The sequence below is a fragment of the Phacochoerus africanus genome, chromosome 6 (assembly GCF_016906955.1).
Source record: "Phacochoerus africanus isolate WHEZ1 chromosome 6, ROS_Pafr_v1, whole genome shotgun sequence".
Lineage (NCBI taxonomy): Eukaryota > Metazoa > Chordata > Mammalia > Artiodactyla > Suidae > Phacochoerus > Phacochoerus africanus.
This window is the reverse complement of record NC_062549.1, coordinates 64,113,189-64,128,881: the sequence shown is the minus strand read 5'-3', so window position 1 is coordinate 64,128,881 and position 15,693 is coordinate 64,113,189.

Sequence of the window (15,693 nt, the reverse complement as noted above, 5' to 3'; positions counted from 1 at the left end):
TGGAGTTATAGCTTCGGCCTACAACTCAGCCACAGCAATGCAGGATCCAAGCTGAGTCTGACCTACAGCACATCTCATGGCAATACTGGATCCTTAACCCACTGAGCAGGTCCAGAGATCAAACCCATATCCTCATGGACACTGGTCAGATTCATTTCTGCTGCACCACAATGGGAACTCCCAGAAAGATGTCTCTTTTTTTATTTTTGGTCTTTTTAGGGCCGCATTCACAGCACATGGAGGTTCCCAGGCTATGGGTTGACTCGGAGCTATAGCCACCAGCCTACACCACAGCACAACAGCGCCAGATCTGAGCCGTGTCTGTGACCTACACCACAGCTCACGGCAACACTGGATCCTTAACCCACTGAGCGAGGTCAGGGATTGAACCCACAACCTCATGGTTCCTAGTTAGATTCGTTTCCACTGCACCATGACAGGAACTCCAAGGTGTGTCTTTAAGAGGTTCTGGAGAAATGACACGATGACAGATTTCTGCCTCCTACTGAAATGAGTAAAGCATGGTATTCTTTTATTTTTAAAAAAATAAAACTAGTAGTGATTATATGCAAAAAGTATCACAGAGAAGCAATCTTTCAGATGCATTTATTTTGTTTTGAAGTGATCTGTAAAAAAGAACTTTGTTATAAAGTCACATGTTGTAAAGTTTATATGCAAAACATGAGATTTTAACTAACTACCCTAAAATCAAGATAATGAAAATTTGTATTTACTCGGATTAAGTTTTAAGAATAAAGTATGGATTTTCTATCACTGGTTTTCTCCACCATCCCATCTCTGTTGCTATTCACTCTGAGTACTGTTTATTGACTGCAGTCATGGGGTGGAAAGTAAACAAACCGAGAAGATGCAGGTGTGTGATGTGATGAAATCTGATAGAGCCCACAGTCCCAAAGGAAAATAAACAGGAGCCATTGATTTAAATGAACTTAAATGTTGTCTGTAACCCGAAGGTCGTTATCCTTCCTTTACCCCTTCCTTTATCTTCCACATACATGCATTCAAGTGACACATAAACATTTGGGTTTATCGGTGAATTGGGAGTGATTCCTCAGAAACTTAATAGACCCTGCTCATCACAGAAAATTCCCAATTAATAATGCCAAGGGTACCGGTACATTAAACAATATCACCGAGCAACATTTGTCAAAACTTGCCACCCTGAGATAGAATGTTGAGTCACTGGAGCTGTTTTGTGTTACTTCTAATTTTTAAAAGGTGCCCGAGAGAAAGCATTGCCCCTGTATGAAATGAAACAAACCCAATCACTGCATATACAATTACTCTGAGAATCACAAATAATTTAATATATTTTTCTTTCAGTTGAAAGCAAACTTGCCTCAATGTATAGTAATTCTGTACTGTTTCCTACTTTTCAATGCAATAATTATCTTGAAATTTCTCAAAGTCATTTTTACTTGGTTGGCTGTGACAACTTTCATTTGAGTCAACAATCTCTGGCCATAGTGTTTTGAAAAAAATTATTACCCCTACATTAAAAAAAAAAAACTGTCTCCCAATTTTATTTTTTTATTTTTTTCATTATAGTTTGTTTGCAGTGTTCTGTCAATTTTCTACTATACAGCAAAGTGACCCAGTCACACACACACACACACACACACATATATATCCATTCTTTTTTCACATTATCCTCTATCATGTTCCATCACAAGTGACTAGATATAGTCCCCAGTGCTATACAGCAGGATCTCATTGCTTATCCACTCCAACTGCAATAGTTTGCATCCATTAACCCCAGACTCCCAGTCCATCTCACTCCCTCCCCCTCTCTCTCCCCTTCCCCCTTGGCAACCACAAGTCTCTTCTCCAAGTCCATGCATTTCTTTTCTGTGGCAAGTTTCATCTGTGCTAAATATTAGATTCTAGATATAAGTGATGTCATATGGTATTTGTCTTTCTCTTTCTGACTGACTTCACTTAGTATGAGAGTCTCTAGTTCCATCCATGTTGCTACAAATGGCATTATTTTGTTCTTTTTTATGGCTCAGTAGTACTGTCTCCTAATTTTAGATGGTGTCAGACAGTAGCCCCTAATGGAAGCACTTTTAATTTCTATTAATATATCTATTACATTTCCCAAATCAGTATCCTATGCAATGCTGTGGGATGGTAACAAGCGTTATAAGAGTTTTCTCTTGGACACCCTTGTACATTTACTATGCTAAAGGGAATAGAGGAATTTATAGGGTGATATTTCTACACTTATTTAACTACAACTTTTCTTTGTGGTCATCTACTTATGCCGCTAGAAACAAGTCTTTTAAGTAACAATATTTAGAAAAGATAGAACAGCAACGACACAGGACAAGCTAATATCCCACCAAAAACTAACATATAAATGTTTCTTGGTCTTCTTTCTCCTCCCTTAAGACTTATCTCAGCATGGTGCAACATTCTTAAGAAATAAGCCTAATTCTCAAATGCCTTTCAAAGTAATGCATATTTTTTTTCTGAAGGTCTTTAAGGAAACTGATGAGAGGCTTGCATAGCAAAAATACAGTAAAAGTTCCTAAAAATCCAATTTATATGCCCCACATTTTTCCCAATTTCTGTGCCTCATTGCATCACCAAAAATCTCTAAGTTGCTCCCGTTGTTCCTCTCGGATTTTTTCCCCTCTTAAGTATTTACAAGTAGTGCTGAGTGATCTTCCTCATTTACATCCTCATCTATTTCAACCCTTCAACCAAGCAAAGGGAAATTTCTTTGGACTCATCCTATTTTAAAGACCAAAAGGAGGGGAACTGCAAATATTAACTCAACAAGAGGATTTCTTGTTCTATACTGACCAAGGAAAAATGAAAAATGAAGTACGTGTTTGCTCTACAAGTTACTCCTATCCCTTTCTCCCCTGGAAGAAGGAGCCAGATTTTCACATAAAAGGGATAGTCGTATTTCAAGGCCAGGTGGATGTAGAGTTTCTTGGAGGATAATACCATCTCTTGAGGACTAGGCTAGTTCGAGGCTAGAAAATTAGTGTGCTTACTCTAAATAGGGTGGTTATATCTGGACCAGAACTGTGGGATGCTTTGGAATGCTCAGAGGAAGCCTGTCTGAGAATCCTGAATACTGTTGATATTAGCTAGGGCAATCAGGAGCCCACATAATGCCCTCTTAAAAATGAGGAAGGGTCACTCTTTCCTCAAGACATCATCTCTACCTGTTAGAAAAATTTAATAGTATAAATTTTGTTAGAACAATAGACTTCACTGCCATCTGATGAAAACTGTGTTGTAATAAACATATGGTGCCCCTTGGGTCACACAGTACCCAACCTGCACCACTCTGCACGGCAGCCACTGTTCTAGCCTTGGAAGCTGTAGTGGTGGGGTCTCTGTGCTGTGTCTTTATCATTGGATGGCAACTTGATGGCAGAATTGGGAGCCTAATTTGTGTTTGGGAGGACATTGTTCAGCCGAAAAAGTGATGTTGAAAATGGTGTCTATCAAGAACCAAAGAAGAAGCCCTCCCAGAACATCTAAGTAGATATTTTTCCAAAGAAGACAGATGGCTAAAAGGCACAAGAAAAAAAAAAAAACTCAACATCGCTCATTACTAGAAAAATGCAAATCAAGACTACAATGAGGCGTCACCTCACATAGGTCAAAATGGCCACATCCTGGAGAGGGTGTGGAGAAAAGAGAATCCTGCTATGGTGTCCATGGGAATGTAAATTGGTACAACCACTACGGGGAATAGTATGCAATTTCCTTAAAAAACTGAAATTAGAGTTGCCAGATGATCCTGCAATCCCATTCTCGGGCACATATTTGTAGAAAATCACAATTCAAAAAGATGCATGCATCCCCAGTGTTCATTACAGCACTATTTACAATAGTCAAGGCATGGAAGCAACATAAATGGCCATCAACAGATGAATGGGTAAAGAAGATGTGGTATATTTATACAATGGAATATTATTCATCCATAGAAAAGAATGAAATAATGCCACTTGCAGCAACATGGTGGACTTAGAGATTATCAGACTAAGTGAAATAAACCCACAGATATGGAAAACATTTATAATAACCAAAGGGGGAAAGGGGGGCTAAATTAGGGGTTTGAGATTAACATGTATACACTACTACATATAAAATAGATAACCAATAAGAACCTACCCTATAGCACAGGGAAATTTACGCAATATTTTGTAATAACCAATGAGGGAGAAAGTCACAGAATCCAAACCAAAAAAAGTGTGCAGGAAGCCTAGGGGAAATTTCTTCTGATAGTGAGACAGAGAGGGAGGGTTCCACTAAGAAAAGTAATAAAAGAGGTCTGCCTATGCTTTGCCTCTTCTAAAAGCATAGGGGAGGTGCCACCTGCCCCCTGACTCTGTATAGGGTCTGCACCCTGTAGCCCAGGGACATACAGTACAACTGGCCACTATTGTTCTGCCACCCAGGTACTGGAACACTCTCTGTAGATAGTGTAGGGTTGAGAGAGTGGCCCTTAGAACCAGACTTCCCAGGTTCAAGTACTGGTTCCTCTACTCACCCCAAAGTGCCTGACTCTCAGTGCCTGAGTTTCTTCATCTATAAAACGAGAATAATAGATTTACCTTATAGGGTTGCTATGAGGATTAAATGAGGTTTTCAGGGAGTATATAAAATATATAGAACATGACATGGTACATAGTATTACTGGTTCTTACTCTTGTTATCCCTGGCCAACTTAATCCCATATTCACTGGAAAACTGAAACTCTCAGAAAATGGAATAAAGGAATAAAGGAGTAAAGGAATAAAGGTAAGTGTATGGTCTGGTGAGATGGGAAAAAGGGAGATGGGGGCCACTGTCTCCCAAGAAGGACAGTCCCCACAGTACAGTACAGAAGGTGAAGGCAGAGAGAGAAAGATAGTATTGCACATGCTATGGATTGAAATATTTCAAACACTTCATTTGGTGCTTTAGGAACTGGGAATGATGGAGTCAAAGATCCCACCTAGAAGGGCATGACATCCTTGGTAAATGCCCAACAGCCAATAAGCACTGGTCTGGAAGCTAGACATTTTATCCTGCCCTCTGCTATAAAGCTAGAAGATTATTTGCCCAGGACCTAAATGGACAATGGGAAAAAACAAGGAAAAGTCTGTATCTAGTCTTTTAACAAAGATGAGATCTCACTGTAGCATCAAAGGTTGGAATAGCAATGGCTTATCCAAGAGCTTATGCAATGGCAGACACTATGCAAGCCCTTCAGTAGATCCGCTCACTAGATCTTCACAACAGCTTTTGAGGTTGATACTCTTATTGCACAAGGTTGTGTATAGGTGGAGAAGCTAGTTTTATATTTACCAGCAGAAAGTGAAAAGGCATATTCTTTTTTATTTCCATTATCAGTCAAATCTTTTTAGTTTTTACCTATTTCTTATGAACGAGGCTTACACTTTTCATTACCAGTATAGTTCTTACAAAATACTACATCTAAAAACATTTATATTTAACCAAACTTTATCTACTGAAAAATTTCCCAATCCCTGACTTATTTTTGCTTTTGCCAGATTTTTTTCTACTTTGATTTCTTATGAAGCTTGAAGTACAATTCTGGGGGCTATGGGCCAAAGAAAATATGTGCAACCTCTTTCTTTTCCTTCTTTAAACATCTCTGGAAACTGGTGAAGTTTAGTCTAAGAATTTGCTTAACTGATTATGTTCAAATTTTTGTATTTTTGCTCTTTTTCCCACAGCCTCATTAGCAAAGGGGAATTGAAAATGCATATAGTCTAAATCAGTTTTTTTCTTACATAACTAAGTTATCCCCACATATTAAGGATAAAAAAGAAAAATTTATTATGCACTTATCATTATGATACGTTGTTTTATTAATAAATCTTTCCATTCCATAGGTTGGGCTTTAAATTCCAAAGCATTCATTTCCTATAAACATATTTTTAAAAAACGAGCTTTCTGACATCTACCCAATTGCTCCCATACAGCATCTCCTGTTCAAATATCAAATTTAGCACAGAAGAACCAGAATTGTTTGGATCCCTAAACTTGGCATCCTATTTTATTTCTTCTCTTACTACATTCATTAATTATAAAATCTTGCTATTTCTTCATCCATATCTCTCTGTTTTATATTTGATGGGCATTGCTGTAGCTATTACTGTTGCCTAAGCTTCCATCACTGCTGGATCCCTCACCTCTGTTACATTGACAATCTCTTAGCCCATCCTCTTTCTATTCTCTTGATCCGTCTCAGTGTATTGTTGATACAGCTCCAGGCTTGGTCACCCAAAAACATTAAGAGTAGGCATTTTATAAATGAATTAAAATTCAGGAGTTCCCTTCATGGCACAGTGGTTAACGAATCCGACTAGGAACCATGAGGTTGCGGGTTTGGTCCCTGCCCTTGCTCAGTGGGTTGACAATCGGGCGTTGCTGTGAGCTGTGGTGTAGGTTGCAGACGTGGCTTGGATCCTTCATTGCTATGGCTCTGGCATAGGCCAGAGGCTACAGCTCCGATTTGAACCCTAGCCTGGGAACCTCCATATGCTAAGGGAGCGGCCCAAGAAATAGCAAAAAGACAAAAAAAAAAAAATAATAAAATAAAATTCATCTGGAGGTGGGAACTATTCTTTTTTTTTTTTTTCCTTTTTGTCTTCTTAGGACCACACCCGTGGCATATGGAGGTTCCCAGGCTTGGGGTCCAGTTGGAGCCGTAACCACTGTCCTATTTCACAGCCACAGCAACGCCAGACCTAAGCCATGTCTGTGACCTACACCACAGTTCATGGCAACGCCGGATCCTTAACCCCTGAGCAAGGCCAGGGATTGAACCTGCATCTTCATGGATGCTAGTCAGATTCATTTCCACTGAGCCACAATGGGAACTCCAATTTTTTTTAAAGTTGAAGTAGACAAATTAAGTAGATGTGAATATATTAGTAATCAGTGGAGCTGAAGCTCTGGGTGGCCTAAATGAGTTTTATACATAGTTCAAGTTTCATACATGATTAATAGTAGAGGAATCACTGAAAGGAGGTGAGAGGCTCTGGGTGATCAGGCTGGGATGGCCAGGGAGGAATGAGCAGTCAGGCCAGGATCATGTTCCTCTGTTGACCTTTCCAGCTCTCCCTTTCTTCTCTAGCTTTTCCCTCCTCCTCCTCCTCTTCACTCAATTTCTGCCCCCCTCTTCAGTCTCTTTTTCTGCTTCTTTCATCATTGTATTCCTTGTTCCCTCTTCCTTTTCACCTTTTGTCCTTCTCTTTTCCTCCCCTCTGCAAGGACATGAATTCATTCCTCCAAGGGATGTACGCAGGTTGTGAGACTTCCAGCTCCAGGGGGTGAATCTCCATGGTGAATGTGACCCACTGAAGCTGAGCAGCGACCAACCTGAACATCCATATGTGGAGGTCTAGGGATACAGTTGATTTTAACTGGTTTGATGGCACATAACTCTGACACATCACAGATAATGCCCACATAGATGGAACTGAAGACTGGGAAAATGAACAAATTTTTCACTCTGCACACTGCTATCTATTTATCTGTATTTAGTGAATACCAACAGGGTACAAGGCATAATTTTGTGGGGCTGGGAATACCATAGTGAAACAAACAACATTCCTGAAATGTAACAAAGAATGAATAAAGAATAAATGAATGAATACATATACAGCATATTGGATTGTAACAAGTGTCATGAAAAAAATAGGGTATAGAAGGGCAGTAGGGAGTGTGTGCATTCCTATGTGGGTATTGAGGGATTGCAGTTTCAATGGATGGTCAGAGAAGTGATACTGTCCTTGAGAAAGGGACACCTGAGTATTATCTGAGGGAACTGAAAAATGGACAGGAAAAAAGCACCCCAGGCGGAGTGAACAAGTTCAAGGTCCCAGGTAAGAAAAGCCAGACACCATGTTTGGTGGTGAGCTGTTCTCTACCTGTGACTACAAAAGTGGCTGCAAGTGATGTGTGACCTGATCATTTTAAAAATATTTATCCATAAATACATATTTATCAATAATGATCTTAAATGTCAATGGACTGAATGCTCAATCAAAAGACACACTGGCAGACTGGATAAAAAATAATAATAAAAACAAGAGCCTACAATATGCTGCCTATAAGAGACTCCCCTTAGGGCAAAGGACACATACAAACTGCAAGTGAGGGAATGAAAAAAGATATTTCATGCAAACGGAAAAGACAAGAAAGCAGGATTTGCAATATTCAGATCAGACAAAACAGACTTTAAAACAAAGGCCATAAAAACAGACAAAGAAGGACACTATTTAATGATAAAAGGATCAATGCAAGAAGAGGATATCACACTCGTCAATACATATGATCCTAATACAGGAGCACCCAAATACGTACGACAAGTACTGTCAGACATAAAAGGAGAAATTGATGGGTATCCAACAATAGTAGGAGATTTTAACACCCCACTCACATCAATGGACAGATCCTCTAGACAGAAAATCAATAAGGCAACAGAGACCCTAAATAACACAATAAAACCCTTAGACTTAACTAATATTTTCAGGACATTACATTAAAAAAATATACACATTCTTTTCAACTGCACATGGAACATTTTCAGGGATTGACCACTTCCTAGTGCACAAATCTAACCTCAACAAATATGAATATATAAATTATTTCAAGCATTATTCTGGCCACAATGGAATGAAACTAGAAATCAACCATAGGAAAAGAAATGAGTAAAAACTGACTACATGGAGACTAAATAACATGCTAATAAAAAACCAATGTGTCATTGAGGAAATAAAAAGGGAAATTAAAAAATACCTTGAGACAAATGATAATGAAAATATAACCATCCAAAACCTATGGGATGCCACAAAAGCAGCCAAAAAAGCAGTTCTTAGAGGGAGGTTCATGTCAATACAGGCCTTTCTCATATCAACAACTTAACCTACCACCTAAAAGAATTATAAAAAGAAGAGCAAACAAAAATCAGCAGAGGGAAAAAAATCATAAAGATCAGAGAGGAAATCAATAAAATAGATATTCAAAAAACATTTTAAAAAATATCAACAAAATCAAGAGCTGGTTCTTTGAAAGGGTAAGAAAAATTGACAAACCTATGGCCAGACTCACCAAGAAGAAGAAAGAACCCAAATAAACAAAGTAAGAAATGAAATACAAAAATCCATAAGAGAATACTATGAACAACTGTATGCCAACAAATTTGACAACGTAGAAGAAATGGACAACTTTCTAGAAACATACAGCCCACCAAAACTGGATCAAAAAGAAATAGACCAATTGAACAGATGGATCACTAGAAATAAAATTGAAGATGTAATAAAAACACTGCCTACAAACAAAAGTCCAGGACCAGATGGCTTCACAGGCAAATTCTACCAAACACACAAACAAAAACTTATACCAATCTTTCTTAAACTTTTCCAGGAGTTCCTGTCGTGGCGCAGTGGTTAATGAGTCCGACTAGGAACCATGAGGTTGCAGGTTCGGTCCCTGCCCTTGCTCAGTGGGTTAACGATCCAGCGTTGCCGTGAGCTGTGGTGTTGGTTGCAGACTCGGCTCGGATCCCACGTTGCTGTGGCTCTGGCATAGGCCGGAGGCTACAGCCCTGACTTGACCCCTAGCCTGGGAACCTCCATATGCCGAGGGAGTGGCCCAAGAAACAGCAAAAAAAAAAAAAGACAAAAAAAAACTTTTCCAAAAGATTGAAGAAGGACTTATCCCAAAGACATTCTATGAAGCCATTATCACCCTAATATCAAAACCAGACAAAGATATTACCAAAAAAGAAAATCATAGGCCAATATCTTTGATGAATATAGATGCAAAAATTCTCAAAAAAATTTTAGCTAACCAAGTCCAACAACACATAAAAAAGATCATACACCATGACCAAGTAGGATTCATCACAAGTTCACAAGGATGGTTCAGCATACACAAATCAACCAACGTCATACACCACATCAACAAAAGAAAAGTAAAAAACCACATGATCATCTCAACAGATGCAGAAAAAGCATTTGACAAAATCCAACATCCATTCATGATTTAAAAAAAAAAAAAAAAAAAAACTTTTACCAAAGTGGGTATAGAGGGAATATACCTTAACATAATAAAAGCCATTTATGACAAACCCACAGCCAATATAATAGTGGAGAAAAGCTGAAAGCCTTCCCACTAAAATCTGGAACAAGACAAGGCTGCCCACTCCCACCACTTTTATTCAACATAGTATTTGTCCCTCGCACCTGCCTCCCAGGCCCAGGCTGCCAGAAAGAGGGGGCTGCACCAGAGAGCACAGAAAAGAAGTGGGACCAGGACCAGGCATGCAAAAGTGTGAGGGCAGGAATGGGGAGATGCTTTCTGTTTTTGTTTTTGGTTTTTTTTCTTCTTTTTATGGCTGCACCCACAGCACATAGAAGTTCCCAAGCCAGGGAATGAATCCGAGACGCAGCTGCTACCTACACCTCAGCTCAGGCAATGCTTGTTCCTTTAATCCACTGCACTGGGCAGGGATCAGACTTATGCCTCCACAGTGACCTGAGCTGCTGCAGGATTCTTGACCCACTGTACCACAGCAGGAACTCCTGCTTTCTAGCAGTGGAAAATGGAGCAGCCAAATAGGCTTGAATGTAGTTGCATTTTTCAGTCATGGAAATAACAGCAGTAGATGGGCTAGTGAAACTGCAAAATGCTTCTAAATTCAAGGGGCAGTTGTCCACCATGGCAGGCAGCCTCCACCCCCCTCCCCTCAGGGGAGTGACCATGGAAGTGATTTGGATCCACTTTGTCTAGAATAGGACTTGGCACCTAGTAATTTCTCAACAGGAGAGTGTGGAAGCAAAGAGAGACATTTATGAAAAGGATGCAGGAAATCAAAAGGAAAGAAGAGTAAGACAAAACATGAATCTAACATGCTGGGCTAAGAAACTAAAACAAATAAACCAGCAGCAGAGGTTAGGGGCTGTGCTTAAATTCAGAGGCTCTATCAGAATGCTTTGGGCTGCCTGCTTCAGAAACTCCAACACAAAAAGACTTGAAGATCAACACAAGGGAAATAGTAATCTCACTTCTCATAAAGGGAGTCCTGAACAGGCAGCCTTGTGAGCCAGTAAATTCGGGGCCTGAGTCATGAGGACCTGTCCTTTCTCCCTTGCAGCTTTGCTGTCCTCAGGCTGGGAGGGAGCCCACTGTCGTTCCATGTCCTAGGAATCACAGTCAGGAAACAATATCTGGAGAAATAAGAGGAAATAGCCCTCCTATGGCCTATTTCCTAGTATAGAAATTTGCCCTGGAAGTTACACCCAAGCCAACTTTCCTTTGCATCTCATTGTCTTCCCCTGGGTCAAGCACCACGGAGATGCAACAACCCTTAGCCTTACCAGCCACCTCAGACGGGCACAATGCCATCTTCCTGGGAAGCAGCAACTCACAGAAGAGGATTAGGCACCAAAATGGAATCCAGCCCTTTTAGGAAGGAAGGATAGGAAGATGGGGACCATGTGGAAATGCTATGGACTCCAGCATAGAGATACAGCACCCCCTAGGGATGTTTATAAACAGAGATACCAAAGCTAAGTGTGCATAAAATTATTATCGAATAATTAAACACCCAATTTAATAAGTATGGGAGAGGAATCCTTGTCTTACTTTGCTTCTGTCCATAGTTCCCCCAAATTGGATACTTTTCTAGTTGCGAATGGGTTTCTGAAATTTACAAATAAATGATTCTCATGGAGAGGAACATGTCTTGGCCCAAATGGACTGACATTTTCCAGGCAGGAAACAGTGATGGGGGAGATGGAGAGGGTGGCCATTCCTCTGCTCTGAGCAGAGCTGGCAGACCCTGGATGACCAGACCTGAGTCTCCTCATGAATGACTTTGAAGGATAAATGATGGGAAACACAGCTGCATTGACACAATTGGTATGAAGAGACCAATAAAAAATGGAACCAACAGATTCCACTTGTATGAATATCTACGATTTCAGGGCTATATGCAGTTTGTAATATTCAAAGTATAAAATCTTAGATACTCCTTAGGTTGAGTTTTACTACAAAGTAGTTTAGGAAATGTTATTAATTCAATTATTAAACAAATATTTACTCAATTCCCCCTAGTCACAAGGCACTGTGGCAGGAAAATTATAAATCACACATAGATGCAGACATAGATTCAAGCTTTGAGAACTTAGTAGGAGAAACAAAGCATGACCCTAAAGGAACTCTTCTTCTTTGCTTATGAAGCACTGTTTATAAAGTCTAGGGCAGCCCCTTTGGTGATGGTGCTTTGGGTTTTCTTCTCTTTCTCTCCCATCTGATGTGAGCTTCCTGCGTATTGGTATCATCCTCATCGCTCTACCCCTAACATCTAGGTTTCAGTGCCACACAGCATTTCAAACTCTGATGATTTATCAAATCCATATCTTATATTGATGCTACAACCATTCAATAAAAGGAATTGTGTATCTGTTAATCCCACTCTCTCAGCGTTTCCCTCCTCCACCTTTTCCCTTTGGTACACAATACTATACATAAAATAGATAAACAACTGGATGGCACAGGGAGCCGTAGTGAATGTCTTGTAATAACCTATAACGGAAAAGACTCTGATGTACACACATGCTATGTACATAACTGAATCACTTTGCTGTCCACTTGAAACTAATACAATGTTGTAGATCAACTATAGCTTAATTTTAAAAAATAAATGAAATTGAGGATGATGAAGCCAAACTCAAAGCCCTGTCTGAGTAAAAGGCCAGCACAGAAACAAGGGGAAAGTGTGATCAAACCCAGAGGGTACTGATGACACCCTTTCTGAGATGCCCATGTAATCCCATGGTCCATGAAGGCCTATAGGCCCCAGCAGCTCGGCAATGTTGTCAGGTTTGTATGGTCACTCAATGAAATTAGATGCTAATTTTAGTTCACAGCTATCAAAGTTTAGGAACCCTTGGTGACTCACTTAGTGTATAATCTTTAGTTATAGATTAAAAAACTACATCCTCTGTAAGTACGAGTTCTTCACCCAGCATAGCTGAAGAAAGGGATTGGATTTTTTCTGGTTAGTTGAGAAGTGTTCTCGTGGCATATGGCTGCTCACATTTGGAGAATCAATCATATGTGAAGACTTGTTCCTTATTGGATGAAGACTTGAGCTACATGGAAATGTCATCAGACAGTGTATGATAACTTAAATCCTATCATGCAGTCAAGTTGTGGTGAGGGTTTGATGAAGTGACCAATAAGTGTGTTCTCTTGAATGGGGAAAATACCTTATCTTATAGCACTCGGATATCAATAGAAACAGTTTGGTAACTAATTAAAAATTTAAAAGTTTTTGACCTTAGAGTTTATCCTTGTAAGGACTTGTGTTTGTTCTTTTGGGGGTACCTATATTTTTAGCTGAGTCATATACAGAGTCCATGGGCTTCTTGGCCTTTGGGGTCAGGGGGGAGTGCTTGATGCTTTCAGGAAAAGTCCTCTAGTCCTCCCTTTCAATCCCAAACTGTGACTCCTAAACTCCTTATTTATAAATATCTTGAGATGTCTTGGTGTTTAACTGTTTTATGGTGGTCACAAGGGTTATAATGTAATGTTATTTCAAATCTACGGTCTTTAACATAAGGGATGCTATCAAAATACTATTATATAACACATATCTTATAATTCTCATCTTTACAGGCACCAGGAAATGAAAACATTATTAAATACTGAAATTTGGGAGAAGCATTCATCAATAGAAATAAACCCAATTTTCCCGAGCAAAGGCATAGCCAAGTGTGAAAGGATAGAAAAAGGGAATTTCTGCTCTTTACACTTCTCTGTCATCCGTGGAATTTATCTTGTTCATCTCCCGTTGTTTCCCATTTTTATTTCTAGGAATCACGGACAATCACCTGAATGTAATGCAGCTGTCCCACAAACCAGCCCTGTGACTGAAACTGTGTGGTTTTGGAGATGATGCTTGAATTGAGATGTAATACCACAGTATGAAACTTACTGCTAAGATGAAGAGGGTACCGTGGAGGGCAATATATCACACACAACAGAAAACACTGGGTTTATAAGCAAAAATTTAGATGTGTTTTTAAAAACAGAATTGTATGTAATTTATTTTGTCTTTGCTTCCTACATTATTGCCTCAAGAATTTCAATGGTATTGAGATGTTTGATCTCAGGAGAATTTTCTGATAAAATAATAAAAGGCCCAAATGATTCATACAGACACACACACCCACACACACAATGAATATGTATACATATTCAAGTATGTATATATACACACACATACACACACACATACACACATGTGTATATATGTATATATCCATATGTATATGCTATAAATAATATAAATACATAAATACATCAGTCAGGGATTAAGTAGATAGATCCTTAAAAAGCTGAGGGGGAAAGCTGATTAAGTTGGGATCTCACAGATGTGAAAAGAGACCAGACTTGCAAACTCCCTGTGTAGGCAAAACCATTTAAGCTACTTAAGCAAAGCTAAATCTAGCTTTTTCATGAACATAAGCAAAACTTAACAAGTTATTTCAAGAACATAAGCAAAACTTATGTAAATGCCTCAGATAATCATAAAAGAAATGTAAGTTCTCTTCCTAATTTTAAGTTCTAAACTTGATAGAAGATAATCCTTTTAACCAAACCCCTACTTTCTGAAAACCCCCATTCTAATAACCAATCATTATGCAGATTAAACAACTTTCTCATTTTCACTTCGTAAGCCACTCTGTAATTTCTTGTCCCAGAGTCTCATATTAGGTTTAAATTTGAAAGCTCCCAGTTGAGAACTGTTCTTATATGCACAATAAACTATTACTAAACAGTATTTACTGATACAGTGGTTTTAATTTTGTGATTTCTGTATTTTTGAAAAGAGGATACATACAGATTGCTGGAAGAATGAGAAAGGGACTAACTGAATCTCATAAACTGTTTGATGAAGCACTTAATTTAAAGACCAGAGACTTGTGACTGAAGAAAGGAAAGTAAATGGAGCCAAACACTGATGCCAGCAAAGGAAAATGAGTTGTAGTTTCAGGATTCCCAGGAAGAGAGGTACAACTTTGTGATAATATTAATGGCTTTTGACTGTTTAAGTACCTTCAAATGATTGCTTGGAGCCGGCGGTCCATTTGTTTTGGGGCAATGATGTTTTCCTTTATCTTTAAGAGTGCAATAGAGGCTTTGAAGTAACAAGGTCAAATTCAACCACTTTTGCCCAGACTCTGAGCAAAAATACCGGCTTTCAGTATCCAGAGAAATGAAGAAGTCATTTCAGCCAAGATTTTACCACCCAGAAGTCCTTTTAAAAGACTTTCAGAAGCATCCCGAATTTGCACATTACCTCCTTGACCTTTTGAGCGTGAGGTCGGAGCTGAAGCACGTGGTTTCAATTGTCTGATAAGATACATTGCTTCAGTCTTGGCCTGGTTGAAGGTTAAACCAGCTGGTTTCTATCTCTTCTTCTCTAATCATTAGGCATTAGGCAAGCCATGAAAATGTTATCACAGCATTTTATAAAAGTCGCTACCAGGTCGCATGATGAATGGGAAAAAAATAGAAACAAAGCAGACAAAATGAGACTTCTTTAACAAAAGCCCACATTCCCAAATACATTAAAAAAAAAAAAAATCCATGATTCTTGGTTTTCTGAGAAAAGCC